Source organism: Oreochromis niloticus, unplaced genomic scaffold, assembly GCF_001858045.2.
Source record: "Oreochromis niloticus isolate F11D_XX unplaced genomic scaffold, O_niloticus_UMD_NMBU tig00008834_pilon, whole genome shotgun sequence".
Lineage (NCBI taxonomy): Eukaryota > Metazoa > Chordata > Actinopteri > Cichliformes > Cichlidae > Oreochromis > Oreochromis niloticus.
Window position 1 is genome coordinate 948,338 of NW_020329461.1, and position 16,151 is coordinate 964,488.

Sequence of the window (16,151 nt, forward strand, 5' to 3'; positions counted from 1 at the left end):
TTTGCTCACTAAAGCGTGACAGGCAGCAGCTCTGTTTCCTGACAGGCACACCAGGGTCCCTTTAGGGCTGTAAAGGTTTTGTGAATATTGTTAAACATGTAACTAGAGGCAAGACACTAAAATAAAAGTTATTAAGTTTATTGGTGGGGATCATTTTCAGGTTTATGTCATTGACGGGATCTGGGTTGTTGCTCAGGGGTTGACTGAGCAGATAATATTGTGTGGTGAGGCCTGAGTTCACTGTTCTCTGTGTCACCAAGCAGAATTAAAAAGGGAAGTGACTGTTAGAGCGGAGAGACGAGCTCTGAGGCGGAAAAGGGAAGTGCCGGAGGGTGACTGGCAGGGAGGAGCCGGCAGCAGCCATTTTGAAGAGGTACGTGCTGTCTTGCAGGAAATCACAAAATGGCGGACAGCTCGGCCAACGGACAGAGACGGTACAAAGCATTGAAGGATCAGGTAGAGGAGCTGAAAAAGGCCATAAGGATGGCCTGCACAGGTACGTCTAAAGCAGCCGAAAAGGAGTGCCGAGCCATGGAAGCAGAGGTAAGCAAAATTTTTGACTTACAACATAAAGGGACAGATGAAAGGACAGCTCTGGAGGTGGTGCTTAGAACAGAAGGAGAGAGATGTGAGAAGAAACTACAAACCTTACAGGATGAATCAGGAGGCCGCTCAGTCAACCGTAAAACAAAAAAGGAAATGACTGCTTTGAAGGCAATGCATGGCAACTGCTGCAAGTGGATGATGATGTGCAATGCAGTGTCGTCTTGGATGAAAGACAAAGTGGAACAGCCTGAGCCAGCAAAGGAAGAGGACACGGTGAGTATAATGAAATTACTGCAGAAATTACAGGAAGACAATGAAAAGCTGGAGGACAAAATGGCAAAACTCACGTTGAAGGAAGAAGAAGTAAACAACCCTCGAACACCAGCACTATACCCGTGGATCCCACAACTTCCCAGCGCCCCGCCACAACTTGGTGGAGCAGAGACTCCTCCCCCTTATGTGATGCCAGTGATGTCCTTAGACGGAGGACAGGTGCATGGCCCTGATGGACAGACGGGCATTGTGATAGGAGGACTCGTAAATGTCGAGTACCCAGGCATGACCAGGCCAACCCAACATGGAGAAATGACGGTGGTGGGACCACACAACAGGGAGAATGCAGGGACGCAGACGGCCTGTGCCACAGGTCCCGGTTTGGCATCGTGTAGCCGGGCCTGGACGACGCGAGACTCACTAGGAGAAGCAGCAGGGCCGGGGGTGCCTCACACCGAAGCCTCACCCGCTGTTCCGACTGAAGAGGTGCCCTCGCAGGATGAGGAAGACGGAAGGTCAGAATTGGTCGAGCCGCCGAACCAGGAAAGACAGAGACACCACCAAGCAAGCAAGCAGAGCACGAAGAAGCAGGATAGGTGGGATGGGCAAGTTCATGGGCGAATGCACGAGGACCGAGATGCTCTACTGGCAGTGGTAGAAACGCTGACCGAGGTAAAGCAGAAAGCCCTGAAGGAACTTATGGAAGAGGAAATGAAGGACTGGAAGACCTCATGCACAATGCAGAAGCCCCTGATGAAAGTTGTGGAGGAGGACATGACGGAGTGTAGGGCTTCATCGGAAGAGGACGTGGATGAAGAAGAGGAGGAGATTGAACGAAGAGATGCCTGTGAACCGGACAAAAACCTGAACTTGCGCAGTAGAACGGTGCACAGACGTCCAACTACTAAACTGAGGTCCACTGCCAGAATGAAACGCAAATCAGTGTTTGACGTCGTGAGGGGCTCGGGGAAGACCAGAAGAAGCAGGGCTGTGAACGTTGAGGATGAAGGCACGAGACCACGCTGGGGTATGCCGCTGATAGTGGGCCCCAAACATGAACCGATCTACCGGGCATACAAGGTCAGGGATCTGGAAGCACTGGTTAGACAACTGCCACCCATTACAGAAGGAGGAGCAAAATGGCTGAGGAAACTGGATATGTTGACAGAAGGAGACGAGATTGCTATTGGCGATTTTCGCGCGGCCGCGGGACGAGTGATGCTAGGAGGCGGACTGGCGGACGTGGAAGAAATTGCAGGAACAACCAGCTACGCCAACAACATGCCATACCGCGAAGTGCGAAATGCCCTTGCAGACGCAGTGCGTGAGAAGTACCCGACCCCAAATACTGGAGCCATTCCTAAGATAGTTTGGGATCCACAACACACACCCCTAGAGTTTCTAGCGAGAGCAAAAGAGCAGTGGATGTCAGAGACAGGGATACATCCTGGCCAAGAAGGGGAATCACGAGCTTGGTCTAGAGCCGCGGTGCTGGCAGGGCTACCTAAGCAGGTGAGAACTGATTTAGAGAAAAATCCAGACTTTGCGGTCGCGGACTCCACCCAGTGGGAGAGGCATTTAACCCACCGGTTGACGTTGGAACAGGATGACGTGAACAAGCAGAAGAAGGAGCTAGAGGAAGCGCAGGCGGCACTTTTAAAATATCAGCTGGCAGAGGCAAGAATTAAAGTGGAAGATAAAAAGAAAGAAGTTAAAGAAGCCACAAAGAAAATGATGGTGGCAAAGCCACAGCCTGATCCCGTGCCTGAGTGGCCAGATCTGGACCCCAACCTGTATCCTGATGACCGTTGGCCCGTCAATGCACCACGGCAGAGACAACCCGCGGGAAACTGGGGGCGGCTAGACCATACAGAGGGCGTGGTGGTTACGCCGGGAGAGGACAAAGGGCTCGTGGTACGGGGAATCCCAGCTACACGTCTTGGAATGCCTGTTACAGATGTGGAGTTGAAGGACATTGGGCGCGAGACTGCCCCGGACCAAGTCAGAACAGCCAACAGCGAGGCTACCAAACCCAGGCACGTGGAGCTCCTAGAGGAAGAGGTGCATACAGAGGAGGACATCAAGCCCCTAACCCAGGTGCAGCGCCAGTCGCCCAGTATCCAGTGGCGGACTGGGGCTGGGAGGGAGAGCAATATTGACGGGGCCCTGAGAAACCGGACGGTGTGGGACTGGCAGATCCCATGCTGTCTATGACTGTGGAAGGAACACCACTGACCTTCCTGGTGGACACTGGTGCGACCTACTCAACGCTTATATCCACACCAAACAGTGCAACACTCTCAGACCACACTGTGAGCGTGGTTGGTTTCTCTGGGGTTCCCATGACTCTGCCACTAACTGATCCAGCACTGACCAAGCTGGGGAAACAGACTTTGAAGCACAGATATGTAGTGTCACCACAAGTACCTGTAAACCTCATGGGCAGGGATCTGCTCGTGAAACTGGGAGCTACCATAATGTGTTCTACAGATGGACTTACAGTCACTCTTCCGGGAGGCAGACAGTTCCCGTGCCTGGGGACACATTCAAAGACTCAATATCTGATCCAAGACTCTGAACAAGCTACCGCTGACATTTACTGGGGAAGGCTGGTGGAAGACGGCATTCTCAGACAATATGAGCTGTGGAGACCCTGGATAATGAGCCTGGCCGTCTACACCCCGCCGCGTGACCCTTACCACGTCACTCTGTTTTATGATAGGGACGACGATGATACGTACCGAGAACAATTTGAATCTGACCTCGAAGGTCAAATTTGGAATGTGCGTTGCCACAACATTTATGTTGGGCCGGAAGGAGTAGCAGCTGCTGTGAAATTAACGGAAGAACAACTGCCTTGGTACGAGATGGGTTCCGATTCAGCTCCTCATGTCACATTGGCGGTCCACATAGGTCATCAGGCTAGAGAAATGGGACCAATGGTCAAGCGGGCCCTGGAAAACGGCTGGTGGCAAAGTACGCAAATCCCAAATGTTTGGTATGCACCCAAGTGCAAAACCTACCGCATCACCTGTCTGTCTAACGACGCGGTGGTGGTCGAACACAAAGAAATTTCAAGAACACACGGTAGGGAAAAAACAGACCACCCTGACGCAGTTGCAGCGCTTTCAAGGCTCCCTGACAGTTTGTGGTCAACAGGGCCCACGGATGTTGGCCTGGCTAATTGTTCACCCGTCCTGTTTCAGCTGAAGTCGGAGGCGCCAATTAACAGACCACAGTACAGACACAAACCAGAAGCTGAAGAGGGAATTGCAGAAACCATTGAAGGGCTGTTGAAAGTCGGTGTGCTTGAGCCTTCACAGTCATTTTGGAACACACCCATCTTGCCGGTGGAGAAGCAAGGGACAGGGAAATACAGGATGGCGCATGATCTGAGGGCCATTAATGCCATACTGCGCACTGACACTGTGCCGGTGCCAAACCCGTACACGGCTTTAACCGCCATCTCATGGGACCAAAAGTGGTTTACATGCATTGATCTTGCTAATGCTTTCTTTTGTCTCCCCTTACATGAGTCACTGAGGGACATTTTTTCATTCACATACAGAGGTCAGCAATACAGATACACACGCCTGCCACAAGGCTTTGCACTGTCCCCAGGCATTTTCAATCAGGTGCTGAAAGATGCATTGTCACCTTGCCACCTGCCTGCAGGTTGTACATTAATTCAGTATGTTGATGACCTTCTCATTGCAGCCCCCTCAGCATCAGCCTGTACAGCAGCCTCGCTCGTGGTTCTGAACCGATTGGCAGAATGTGGGTTCAAAGTAAGTAAAGAAAAACTGCAGTTGGTCCGACCGGAAGTAACATTTCTGGGCCGAGTCATCGCACACAGGTCAGTGGGTTTGATGAACACACACAGAGACCAGATTCTGACACACCCAAAACCACGAACTGTAAAGGAGCTCCTTTCCTTTCTGGGCCTGACAGGTTATAGCAGACAGTTCATTCCTAACTATGCAGGCAAAACGGCCCCTTTAAGGGACCTGATCAAAAAGGTGGGCGTTCGAAACCTTAAGGCTGAATTGCCCTGGACGCCAGCCACAGAAACAGCGTTCATTTCACTGAAACAAGACCTGTCAAGGGCCACAGATCTGGCCACGCCCAACTATGACGAACCATTTTACCTTGATGTTTCTGAAACAAGTGGGGTTGTAAATGGGGTGTTGTTTCAGAAAAAAGGAGGAGGTAGAGATGTGCTTATGTATGTTAGCATAAGATTAAACCCAACAGAGGCCAGGCATCCCACATGCACACAACACGCAGCTGGGGTAGCAAAAATCATCCAGAAAACAGCACATGTAGTGAGAGAACATCCACTTAAAGTGCTCACCACACATAGTGTAGTAGCATACGTGAACTCACAAGCCTTCACTATGACACCACTGACACAACAGAGGTTGAGCAAAGTCCTAGACGCTCCAAATCTGACATTTACACATGAGGGAATAAACATGGCGGACTTGATGGGGTCAGGGGAACCACACGACTGCGCCAAAAGAGCTGAAGCTGAAGAGAAAGTTAGAGAAGATCTGAGAGCGGAGCCCATCCCCGAAGCTGAAGACTGGTTTACAGATGGCTGCTGTCACCGAGATGAAGAAGGACTGAAAGCAGGCTACGCTGTGGTTTGCAGAAGAGGACAACACTATGAAGTGAAAGAAGCTGGAAGAATTGAGGGCCAACAGTCAGCACAGAGAGCTGAAGTAATAGCTCTGACTCGAGCCCTCAGACTGGCCAAGGACATGAAGGTGAACATTTACACTGATTCAGCTTATGCGTTTGGAGCAGCTCACGTGGAACTTGCTCAATGGAAGAGAGCAGGTTTCAGAACAGCAACTAATGCCCCAATATGCCATAAGAGGGAAATGGAAGAACTGGAAGAAGCTCTGAATGACCCAGGCGAGGTAAGTATCATAAAATGCAAAGGACACTCTCAAGAAAACACAATGGTGGCCAAAGGGAACCAGAAAGCAGATGAAGCCGCAAAAGAAGCCGCAGGCTACAGAGGACGAAGGCAAATGGTGGAGGTCACTGCAGACGAGGAACCAAACATTGATGTCTTAGAGGAAGCCAGACAGGCTCAAGAAGAAGCCACCCAGGAGGAAAAGGAGGTGTGGGAGAGCCGAGGAGCCCGAAAAGAAAGAGGTCTGTGGCGAGGACCCCACGGGCGACCGGTTCTGACAGCTAAGCTGGCTGAAAAGAAAGTAAGCGAGGCGCATGGACTTGGCCACGTAGGAGTGACACAGATGGAGAGAAACTTGTGCCACTGGTGGCACCCGGATCTGAGAAACATGATAAAAGAGAGAGCCCGAACCTGTCTAATTTGCGGGGCACACAATCCAAAGCCAGCGGTGAAGCCAGAGACAGGTAAGTTTCTCATGCCAGAGAGACCAGGAGAAGAAATTGTGATTGATTTCACCGACATGGTAGACCCAGGTCCAGGAGGAGTCAGGTATTTGTTGGTATGTGTGGATGCTCTGACCGGTTGGCCAGAGGCATGGGCGACCAAAAGAGAGGATGCAAAGAGTGTGATTAAATGTTTGATTAACCACTACATTCCAAGGCATGGGTTTCCTAAGAGAATTAGATCAGACAACGGTACCCATTTTAGAAATCAGGATTTAGCAGAGGTGGAGAGAATGTTGGGGGTTCAGCATAAATTCGGGACAGTGTACCACCCTCAATCGCAAGGGAAAGTAGAAAGAATGAACCTAAATTTGAAGAATAAACTGGCTAAAATATGTGCACAGACAGGGTTGAATTGGCTGGCAGCCCTGCCCATTGCTTTGATGACCATAAGGTGCTCTGTTAACCAATCCACAGGTTTCACGCCTTACGAGCTGCTGACAGGACGGCAGTTTCCGGCGCCCTGGACAGTGGTCCCGGTGGAGCAGCCCAGAAAAAGTAACAGGTCTCATGCTGAATATTTTAATGAGTTGAAAGCTCTTGTGTCCAGTTTCACAAAACAGGTTACCTCTGGAAGACCCACAGCAGGAGGGGAGGTCCCAGACGCAAAAGCAGTGTGGCTGAAAGTCATCAAGCGGAAGTGGAAAGAGCCTCGCTGGACAGGTCCGTATGAGGTAACCGCCAGGACAAACACAGCGGTCCGACTGAAAGGGAAAGGCGACACCTGGTTCCACTGGACGCAGTGTGCTGCAGCGGACGAGAGCTTGGTAGACAACGACCCGGCTCCACCGAACACGGGTGCTGACGACAGCCAGAGGCAAAATAAATCCTCTCACCCGTGCAACGGGCCGAACAGCAGTCTACCTGGGAGGCCGAAGCAAGAAGAGCAGCAAAGGAGGAGATCCCCACGCCAAAGCAAAGGAGTGGTAACAAATTAAAAAAAAAAAAAAAAGAATTTGTAGGTCAGAAGTACACATTTCACACGACACCATGCACACATTTGACTTACAGGCACGTAGCAAGAAGCGCGAGGAGAGGAGATTGGTAAAAATGCTTCTCACAACCACATGGCTTCTATATAAGATAGTAGTAGTTTTGGGCATTTGTCTTTTCCTGTATTTTTGGCAGACAGCCCGGCGCAGCCCACCTGAGCACGGAGGTCAGCCCAGCCCAGCACGGACTGAAAAACCGAATACCGAGATCTGGCCACTGAAAAGACCCAAGCGTGAGGTGTCAGGTAAAAGGGATGATTGTCTCAGCGCATATAATGGCATGGAACTGGACTACGTTAAAGGGTCCACAAGCTCATACACGTTTGATCTATGTGAAGTGATTAACTGTGAAGGGGCAAACAGCAGCTGGAGGGGATATGATGTGTGGCTTTGTAGCCATAGAGACATTTGCACTCGGGGAGGGAACCCTCACTCCAGCCGGGGAATTCGCCCTGTGCTGGCGTCATATACAGCAGCACAGTGGTGCGCCCCTGGCTGGGGGAAAGTGGTAGCTTGGACCGGAGTAGGGTGGCAGCCACATGTACCAGTAGGACTGAGGGGAATAGCAATTCAGAGGGATTTCTCAGCTGCCCAAAACCCTATCACACTTTCTCTGGGCCCCTGGAATGCTCTGCCCAGGTCAGACAGCCCAGGAGGCGTGTTTTACCTGGTAATTGGGGTAGATATGTCAGGGACGGACCCGATCGGAGTGATTCGGATAAATTTAGTAAATGACACACCCAAGAACATAACACCCTCGGTCACAAACGCCACGGACGGGTCGCCAACCGGCACACAAGAGGAACAGGCACCAATAGGTAGGCGGGTCCTGACGGTGGATTACACTAGGTTGAAGCCCCAGGATTTAATCGAGCGTGCCACCGGTTTCAGTGACAGTAACCTCTGGCTGGACTGGGTGGCCCAAAATGCTAAAGAACAACAAGTGTCTAACTGTGTTGCTTGTGCCTCAGCTAGGCCGCGGTTGTTTACAGAGCCCGCTCCACTGTATCCAGGGGACAAATGGGGATATGACTGTATGCTGCGACTTACGAGAGAAGCGGTGAGTACTGGGAACTGTTCAATTCTGGCCAGCCTCTTCCCACCAATTGACAAGCAGACACAAGTAGGACCGTTTAGACCCAGAAAAGATAACTACACGTGCTTCAAGTTCTCTACAGATAAACAGAGATACACGCTGGGAGATATTGACCCTACCTGGTGCTCTGTGACAATCACAGGGAGAACCACCAATATGAGAAATCATTCAACTACATTAATCGGCAACTGGGCAAGAAGTGGGCTATATTATTATTGTGGGCAGAGAACTCTCCTGGTCCGTGTTCCTATGGGAAGTGTCGGGATGTGTGCAATGGTAAGGTTGGGAGCTCCACTGACATTAATCGGCAACAAAGTGAAAGTCATGCCCGAAAGAAACACACGCACATTGGCAGCCAGGCGTAAGAGACACATATTGAGTAAAAGAAGCACTCAGGGAACACATGCATACGATCCTAGAATGGATTCACCCACCTGGATTGACTCCATAGGAGTGCCCAGGGGAGTTCCAAACGAGTATAAATTAGTGGACCAAATAGCAGCTGGGTTTGAAAACTTACCAATAATCTCTGCTCTTTTTCCAGTGACCCCAAACAAGAATGTGGACAGGATAAACTACGTTCATTATAATGTGCTGAGACTCTCAAACCTAACCAGGGATGCCGTTGAGGGAGTAGTGGAACAGTTGGGTCCGACCTCGCTAATGGGGGTCCAAAATAGACTCGCTCTCGACATGGTTCTGGCAGAAAGGGGTGGTGTTTGTGCTATGTTTGGCGACCAGTGTTGTACTTTCATTCCCAACAACACTGCCCCAGATGGCTCAGTTACCCGAGCTCTGGAAGGTCTTAAAACGTTGTCCAGAACCATGCATGAAGACTCGGGAATTGAGAATCCCTTTGAGGGTTGGCTGACATCCGTGTTCGGGCAGTGGAAAGGGTTAGTGATGTCTGCAATGCTTTCTATATCTGCTTTTTTAGGGATTTTGGTCACCTGTGGATGCTGTCTCATTCCTTGTGCCAGAGGGTTGTTGGAAAAGGTAATTACGAGGGCAGTGGATCCCGGGGCAGTGACCCCGGTGTCCATGATGCCATTAATGGAGATGGAAACGACTGAGTGGGCCGAGGAGTGACACAGCACACGGTGTAAGTGACCTCTTGTGGTCAAGAGGTCAAAAGGAGGATTGTGGAAAAGAGGAAATTGCTTTACTGCTACAATATATTAGATAGCATATTAATCAGCATTAATATTATCTCGTATAGCTTTAAGCTGGTCAGGTGACAGTTAATACACGAACACCATAGTAAGCATTTAACACGCTGACACCATATTAATCCTTATTACAGGTGCAGCATAACCACTTTCAGTATTATTATGTCTTTATACACACATTGCAGTCCTGTGCTCATAAGGAGTTGAAGCTTTCCCAGGTAATTAAAGGTCTCAAGCTTCATTCAGCGTGACTGTCTGGGTGACACATTGGTTAAAAAGCCGGGAGCTTAAGAAAGATTGCACACATGCTTACAAAACACACATATATCACATATAACCTAGAACTAGATTTAAACATAGGCCTGAATGTACTGAGCAAACATGTTGCACTGGAGCTTTCTTGACAACAGGTGACGCGTGGAGAGGACCAGCCCCTGGAGACTGCAGAGGCCCGGGTCCATTGCCTTTTTTGGAAGAAGATGCCAAAAAGAGGAACCTCTATGTTGCACTTTATGCTTAAAATACATGAATGTTCTGTACATGCAAATTATGTGCTTGTAAACGCTAGAAGGGGCGTTATAATACCCTGATGCTATAAAAGCAGTCTGAAGTATAATTTTGGTGAAGACCCTTGCTGACATGTGCAGTGACTGTCTTCCCGCGCGAGTACTTCAATAAAAGATCGCTTTGACCCAAATCTTCTGGACTGTCTTGCCTTTGTACTCTCCACCAATTCTGAACCCATAACAGTTTCTTGTTTGAAAAAAAAAAAAAGAGAGGTTTTGTGTTTCTCAGCCAAGAACAACTACAATTTCATTTTCTGTTTTGAGACAGGATAATAATAATAATAATAATAATAATAATAATAATAATAAAACAAAGAGTGATGTTTTGTTTAAGTATTGAAGCAGGCTAATACTACAACATATCGTCTAGTGCATGATCTGCGAGCAATATATGAAATCATCTTATTTATCTTTAAATAAACTCCAATTATGGAGACCTGAAGTTACATGCTTAGGGCACACCCTCAGGTGAAGGCAGAAAGCTACTAAACAAAGAAAAGAAGCCATACAAAATGCGCCACAGCCACAAAACTAAGTATTCACATTCTTTCTGACTCTTTGTGAGCCTGAGTTATGACCTTGGCTCCCTGTTTTTCTGCTTCCACCAAGGGTGGGGGTGACGCTCCCGTGGCATGTGCTCTGTTCTCCTTACTATCACAAAGGAAAAAAAAGAGAGAGAGGCCCCTACTCTCTGAATACAATACTCTCTTCATAACTCGGCAGTATGAAATGTCATGAAACAGTGTAACTCACTCACAGTAAATCAGCAGTATAGGATAATACAAACCTATCTAATAAATCTAATGATTTTCAAATTCTTTTAACTAAGAAGTGTGATGCAAACTAAAACTACATACTGATTACACAAGAAGTATGATGTGGCCTACAGCAGTATCATGATTCACTCATTTTGATTACAGGTATAATGTAATATATGACAGCATAATAATCTCACAACTGCTACAAGCACACTTGCCTTTCTTAACACACGCGAGGCAACTGTTAAGAAAATGCCCTTTTGGGTGAGACAGGCCCAGAGGCCCTGCATGCAAGCGTACTAACACACATACATGCAATGAAGAGCAGCTTACACTAGAGCACACACTATATGTGCGCCTCTATATCTCACATTGGTGTTAAAACAGGAAAAACTTAATAGTTTTGTTATCAACTGCTGAATTTACCCACTACTGACATTTAACTCTCCAGCTTGCAGGACAATAGGTGAAACGTTTGTGAAAACAGAGAAGGAAAAATAAAGACACAGAGAGAGTCTGGTATGACCAAGCAGTGATCAGACAATAAATTTAGTTGGTAATACAATAAATTGTGAGATGCTTTCTCCTTGATTGATGCAACACAAGTAATTTACTGTATGGAGGAAATTCTCTTTTGTGATAATCTTTTGAACGTGCATTTCTGTTGACCTGTCAATTTAGCGCATTATAAGCTGATATGCAAATTAGTTGATTGATATTAGATTTGAAAAATAACTGTATTATAAAATAAGTGAATAAGATGTAACAACGGTTGAAATTAGTTTTTTGTTTCTAGTGTGTGGAGAAGGTTTTATCATGGCACACATCTGTTTACATGGGAGGAAACTCCTCATGTGATGTGACATTTAGCAGTTTGCAAGTGTGCAGCACATCAGAAGAATGACTATGAAATTACAAAGGGAAACAATTTTACTGACAAAGGATGAACAAAAAGCAGCTCCCACAGCTGAGCAAAAGAAATGGCTGAAATGCGGAGCGCAACTAAGAGATGACTTGATGATTTGTGAAGGAAAACCAATACTTCCAAAATCTCTACACAAAACAGCAGCCTTAGTGACACATGGAGTTACTCTCCATGCGTCAACAGGAGGGATAGGAGATATAATCTCCAAAACACTTTTACACTCTAAATTTCGAAACTTCAGCAAAATGCTTATGTAACCATTTTATTCCAACATATGGCATCCCCACTCTGATAAGATCAGATAATGGGACACACTTTGTCAATGAGGTAATCAGCAAAGTCTCTGAAGCACTAGGGTTCAACATCAAATATCACTGTGCTTATCATCCTCAAAGTGCCGGCCTAGTAGAAAGGACAAACGGCACAATAAAACAGAGGCTTAGAAAATGTATGGAAGAAACAGGAAGGCCGTGGCCAGAGTGCATAGGCCTAGTAAAAATGTGGATGAGATTAACACAAGGTTCACAAAAACTTACGCCTTTTGAAATCATTCATGGCAGACCCTTTCCGCTGCCAATCACGAGTGAGCCTTTAGATAAATCAATCAGAGAAACTACACTAGCAGAATGGATGTCAAAACTGCTGGAAAACAAAGATATTGTTTTAAACAATAAACTGCCTTCTGAATCTTCTCCAGTATCTTGCAGGTTGAAGCCAGGTGATTGGGTCCTGATTCGAGTTCTCCATAGAAAGAATTGGAGCTCGCCCCGCTGGGAAGGCCCATACCAAGTGCTTATCACCACACCAACCGCCTGCAGAGGGACCATCTTGGATTCACCAAAGCCACTGCAAGAAAGTGAGTGACGGCCTAGACTCAGACTCCAGCACCCCTACCTTCTGGTGATCTACCTGGTGAAGAGAGGGCTGATTGGGTATATCCCGCCCTCTACTTCTCGCCAGTAGTCTACTCACCCGAGGATCTAGGTGTGCTTGGCTGTCATGAAGACACTCGCCGTCCTAGCAGCTGTCCTCCTGCTCCTAGCAGGACTCCTCGCACTTTTCGAGGACAATAAAGAACAAAACACAAGCCAAACGTGCCGCCAGCTTTTCGGGCGTTGGCTATCAACATAAGGAAATCATCATTAATGAGACAAGCTCTATCATCTATTCGCTTAACCTTTTTAGTATTGTGGCGAGCTCAGGAAAGGAGGAGACAGAGGTTTCGGTTGGTCTTGCTTCCGCCAGCTAGCCGGGAGCACAGCCGTTTATTTAGCTTTTTAGAGGAACACTGGCGCGAGCCCACCGCTCCGCGCGGCAACAACACAACAACAACAAAAAGGCGCTCTCTCACCGGAAACACACCGTCGCAGAGAGAGCGTCACCTGTAACCATGGCAACATAACAAACTTAACTGTAAACAGAACATAAATGTCCATAACAGAACCCCGAACACAGCCCTGACCCGCTATCTATCTTCCAGGGACCACCCCAATACGAGGTAACCACCGTCGAAAACGCTGGACTTGACAACGGAACGTGTGACCAACTCTTCTGGATCAACTTCATACTGCCACCCGGATGGACGGGCACCTGTGCCCCAATCTTCATTTCAGACCACACCTTCAGGATGTCAGCTGTAAATAGCTCTCAGACTGCAAGACGACGACGAGACGTCTCCGCAGTGCAACCACATGACCCCATCTATGGCAGTGATGTGCCAGAGGAATTTAAGCTTTGGACCACCGGACAAAAGGTCCTCCACTCACTGTTTCCATGGGTGGGCACCGGAAAGAACATGTTAAGAATTGAAACTTTGGACTACCGCTTTGGACTGTTCCTGAATGCCTTGTGCAAAATCAACAATCAACAAAATGGAGAGATTGATGCCCTGCGCATAACTGTGATGCAACACAGAGTAGCATTGGACATGATTCTCGCCGAAAAAGGAGGACTTTGTATACTCTTTAACAACACCTGCTGTACGTACATTCCTGATAATGTCCACTCTTCCAACATGACCGACGCCTTACGCACGTTGAAACAACTCAGGGACGCTCAGCAACAGGACTACGTCACGAACACTGAAGATTGGCTTACCTGGCTGTTGAGTGGTTCCTGGAAATCTCTTTTAATAAAAGGACTGGTTTTTGTAGGAGTTCTTCTACTCCTACTCTGTTGTTTTACTTCTTGTATCTTGCCGTGTGTACGATCAATGATTAATAAAGTTGTTGCAGTTCATGTGCAGGCATACCTGACACTGCCCATGGACGAAGATGATGATGATCCCCCTGACACTGAAATACTGTGATACACCAATGTATGACGTGCTGATTAAAAATGCGCTGCAAGAAATCATGCACAGATAATAAACCAATGGTGTTTTAACTAGTGTGAAAGTTAAACAACAGGAGGGAAATGTGAAAAGATTTTGTTTATTATTCAAATATGCTTTGCTTGTAATTGTGTAAACGGTGCTGTTGCTGATGACTCCAGTAAATCCTACAAGACATGCTGTGTAAGTAAATACAAACAACAACAGTTTGGTCTGCATTTATTCAAAGATCATATCCCACAGACTTAGTTTAGAGGGTCCACACTGTCTGCACTGTATATAGTGAAGTCTGCAAGCTTTTGAACAGTGAAAGTTGTTTGGTGCCCAAATTATTCTGCAGATAATCAGAATGAAAGTTACTGGGCATGTTTGCATAGTCCTTTTTAAAATGATGCTTTCATTACATTATTGTGTGTGGGGTGGTGGTCAGGGCTATCCAGACTGACCAGTGGGACATTGAATGTCACCTCTCCAGTGGGGAGGGAGCCTGGGATTGTCTAAATCGTAGTCTATTCTATACCAAATGCAGAAAAAATCTTTTAAGAAAGCCAATAAGTTGTTGTTCTAAAGAATCTGATTGTTTGTTTGCAGGACACCAGGAGAGATGAGTCCTCCATCACAGGTGGTCAGTGAAGATGGTCACCTGCAGGTCGAAGCTCATTGCATCTCCAACCCACATCCACTGCCACTGTACTGAAGGGAAGTTAAAGACTTTCTGCTGCACTTGCATTTGGATCACCTCAATCCATGACTATGGAACTCCAAAGTGTTTCATATTAAATAAATAAATAGGACATGATGAAATAAATAACTATGTGAATAAATAAGACACAGATATGTAATATGAGAATGATATTGTGAAATAATGGAACACATTTTGAACAAAAGCTCATTATTTTGAAATATATTGCATTCTGCTCTATAAATGTACTTATTATTGTGAAATATTATTTCATGGTCATTATTTTTCACAATAACAGAGATTATTGCTGAGGCATTTTATTTATTTCCAGCCGTTTTTATTCCAAAATGTCCTTTTTTCAAAGTCAGTCTTTACTTCAAAATCCCGTTTTTCCCAATGGCCTATTTATTTTTATAATGCCACGTTTCAGCAGAATGACTTTGTCTGTCAATCAAGAGAGACAGGGCGGGGCCAGTTGTGTGATTGATTGTCCCTTTACTCAGACATAATTAGTAGCACACGAAGTGTCGATTTAGGTCTAATGGTGCAATGCGTCTCCTGTGCAGCAGGCGGCAGTATGCAGCTTGAAATATAGCTAAGGCAACGACAAATGTAAATCACTGGGCGCGAATAACGTTACAGGTGCATCAGTGCTTGTGAAGGGCATGGCAAGTCCGTTTCTGAGTTACTCAGAGAACTTGCTAACCACTTAGATTGTACTTCTTCACCTCACCTGAGAGAGTATTGCAGCAGTGTACTGGAGATGAAGCGGTCCCTGGTCCTGGTCAGTCAGCTGGGTTACATTTAATAAAAATACACCTAATGTTGCTGATGCTCTTAAATCTACAAGATAAGTAAAGCTATAAAATTACAAATTCAGCTAATTTTATCTAGTAGCATTTAAGAGAAACATTTATCCAAGGTGAACTGTTTTATGCAGTCTATTCTAGAAAGGATAGTGTGGCCTGCCACAGAAGATGAAGATGGGGAGGAAGAGGAATGCTCTCTTGAGGGTAAATGCAGAGTGGCAGGCTACCTTTGGTCCTTCATTGAAAATGGTAGGTCTGCTGCCATAGGTATTTTGCTATGGGATTTCTTTGATTATACTTTAGTAAATACATACAGTCCAGTGATCGTGGTCATTAACAAAGTACACTATAGTATAATTTTGCTTTGTTATTTTAAGGTCTGGTTTGTGTCTCACCTTTATTGCAATCCCCAATGTCTCTCTTTTTTTCAAATATAAATCTGTTACCTCGGTGTGGCCAGAACAACATGGTGAACCCAAAATACAGACAAAGGTGAAGGAACTGAATATTACTAGACGTGAAGGCCTCCATGCAATACATAAAAAGCAGAGTGGTGGCATTGTCAGTTGCACTATA